We start from the raw sequence: 3,034 nt of genomic DNA on the forward strand, positions 1-3,034 counted from the left end.
AAAACAAGCACAAAACACAAAAGGGCAGACGAGCTGAAGGGCCAAGTCACAGAAACAGAAAACACCCGTGGTTTCAAGCGTAGGCAAAGCTGTTCCTTCTCTGTCAACATAATTAAAGAAAAAAATACAAAGGAAATCACAGAGTCACCATTTTTTTCACCTGTCAATTGGCAAAGATCAAAAAGTTGATCAATTCTCAGTTTTAGCGAGGGTGTGAGGACGCAGACTGATGGTGAAAATCAGTAAAAGATTCGTACAAGGCCAATCGGCAGCATCTATCTGGTTTTCAAGCCCATGTCTTCTTTGGTTCAGCAGTCCCATACCTGGCAATGGGTCCTAGAGCTATACAGGTGCAGACGTGGTGCCACTGCCAAGGTCAGATGGATCTTGGTTGACATCAGAGAAGGCCAGAAAGGCACTTCCTGGTGTGTCACTGGCGATGCCAAGGCATTCGACTGTGTCCATCATAACAAAAGATGGATCACCTTGGGAAGAATGGGCATTCCAGAACACGTCATTGCGCGCACGCAGACGTGGTGCATGGATCAAGAGGCATTTGCACGCAGGAAACAAGGGACTCCTGCCGGGTTCCAATCAGCAAGGGTGCTGCAGGGTTGCATCCTCCACCATAGTTGTGGGATCCGTGTGCTGAGCACATCTTGAGAGAAGCCGGCTTATCTGGAGAAGAGGAATGTGGCTCCAGGAACGGAGGAAGGCTTATGAACAACAACCTGCGATGTGCAGATGAAAACAACCTCGCTGGGATGACAGCAGGAGGGCAGGCAGCTCTTGCCGAGGAAGATCACGGGTCGCAGCCTCCGGGGTGGGTGGCGACTCAATGGAAAGAAGACCCAACCCTCACCACTGGACCGACAGGTCACTTCATGATCCCTGGAGACAAGGTTGACGTGGTCCAGGATGTTGTCTTGCTTGGCCCTGCAGCAATCAATGCCCATGGAATCAGCAGTCAAGAGATCAAACCATGTGTTGCATTAGGGAAACCTCTTTAGAGTGTTGAAAAGCAAGGATGTTACTTTGAGGACCAAGGTGCACCTGACCCAAGCCGTGGTATTTTCAATCTCCTCGGATGCAAGGGAATGCTGGATGTTGAATAAGGAAGACCATAGAAGAACAGATGCAGATAGGACAATAACAATTTATAAACTATCAAGGGCTCATGAGGGAGGGGGGAGCGGGGAGGGAGGGGAAAAATGAGGACCTAATGTCGGGGGTTTAAGTGGAGAGAAAATGTTTTGAGAATGATGTACAAATGCGCTTTACACAATTGATGTGTGTATGGATTGCGATAACAGATGTATGAGCCCCTAATAAAATGTTTAAAAAAAGAAAAAGAAAAAAAATCCTGGACTTAAAAAAAATGCTTCCATTAAAGTTACCTATGAGGGGAAAAAAAAAAAGAACAGATGCATTTAAGTTGGGGTGCTGGAAAAGCATATTGAAAGGACAAACCGATCAGTCTTGGAAGGACGGCCAGAGTGCTCCTTAGAGGCAAAGATGGCGAGACTTCCTCTCACGTCCTGTGGCCATGTTGTCAGGGGAGACCAGTCCCTGGAGAAGGACGCCATGCTTTATAAAGTGAAGGGGCAGCGAAGGAGAGGAAGGCGCCAGGGCGCTGGACTGTGGCTGTAGCAATGGGCTCCAGCAGGAGAACAATTGTGAGGAAGGCGCAGGGCGGTGCCAGGCTCTGCTCTGTTGTGCCTAAGGCTGCTATGGGCTGACTCCGTGCTACCGAACAGCCACAGCAACACCATACATGTGCACTTCAGGTTCTAGTCAAAGACCGGAAGGGTGTACGTGAATGTCCGCTGATGGAGGTCTTAGCTGGTAGTCCTGTTATTAACAAAAACACTATACAGTATCTTCTCACAGGTCAGGAGGCTGGAAATCTCAGTTTGGGCACTGTCGCTACAAGATGACCTTGTTGTCCAGTTGTGTCTGACAAAGTCCTGGTTCCTCGGAGAGCTTCCTGGGTCTTGTCATCTCTCTTCCCCAACTCCTTTTCCCCCCTCCCTTCCTTCCTCGGCCCCTCTTATTTCAAGAGAGACGGGAAGCACACCTTGCACGAAGACAATCACCTTCACCTGATAAAAAAATGGACGTCTGCCTCAGGACAGTCAAGTCCAAGTCAAGGGAGGCCCAAGAACCCAGTCAAGAAGAGCCTAAGGAGATGTGACAACCACATCTCCGTGTCATCCCTGCCCCCTTTTTAAAAATTGTATTCAGGGTTCTTAGAGCTCTTGTAACAATCCATACATCAACTGTATCAAGCACATTTGTACCTATGTTGCCATCATTATTTTCCAGACATTGATTTTCTATTGAGCCCTTGGTATCAGCTCCTCTTTTTCTCCCCTCCTCCCTACGCCCCCAACCCTCATGGCCCCTTGATAAGTTATTATTATTTTCATATCGTACGCTGGCTGAGGTCTTCTTTCCCCAAGGGTTCTATTGTTCACCCCCTGGGACGTGGGGGGCGGTTTATGCGTAGATTCTTGCGATGGGTTCCCCCTTGCATGACATCCTCGATGGGATTCTGTGACCGAACGCGACAATAGATTAAAAACTAAGGGAATCTGAATAAAAGAGGGAATTTAGTCAATCATAGTGGTGACTATTGGTTTATTGATTCTAATAGATGTATCCGAGGAATGTACGATGTTCTATCAAATGGCATATTGCATGGGGTAAGTCTTCCGCACAAGACTTCTGTAAAGTATTAAAAAGCAAAGAAGTCTCTTTAAGGACCGAGGTGTGCTTGCCCCAAACTATGGTATTTTCTTTTTTTTAAAAAATCATTTTATTGGGGGATCATACAACACGTATCACCATCCATCCATCCATCCATTGTGTCAAGCACATGTGTACATTTGTTTCCCTCATCATTCTCAAAAATTTGTTCTCCACTTAAGCCCTTGGTATCAGCTCTTCATTTTTCCCCTCCCTCCCTGCTCCCCCCTCCCTCATGAACCCCTGATAATTTACAAATTATTATTTTGTCATATCTTACACTGTC

Source organism: Echinops telfairi, unplaced genomic scaffold (genome assembly GCF_000313985.2).
Source record: "Echinops telfairi isolate 266 unplaced genomic scaffold, ASM31398v2 ScPeMD7_5;HRSCAF=22, whole genome shotgun sequence".
Lineage (NCBI taxonomy): Eukaryota > Metazoa > Chordata > Mammalia > Afrosoricida > Tenrecidae > Echinops > Echinops telfairi.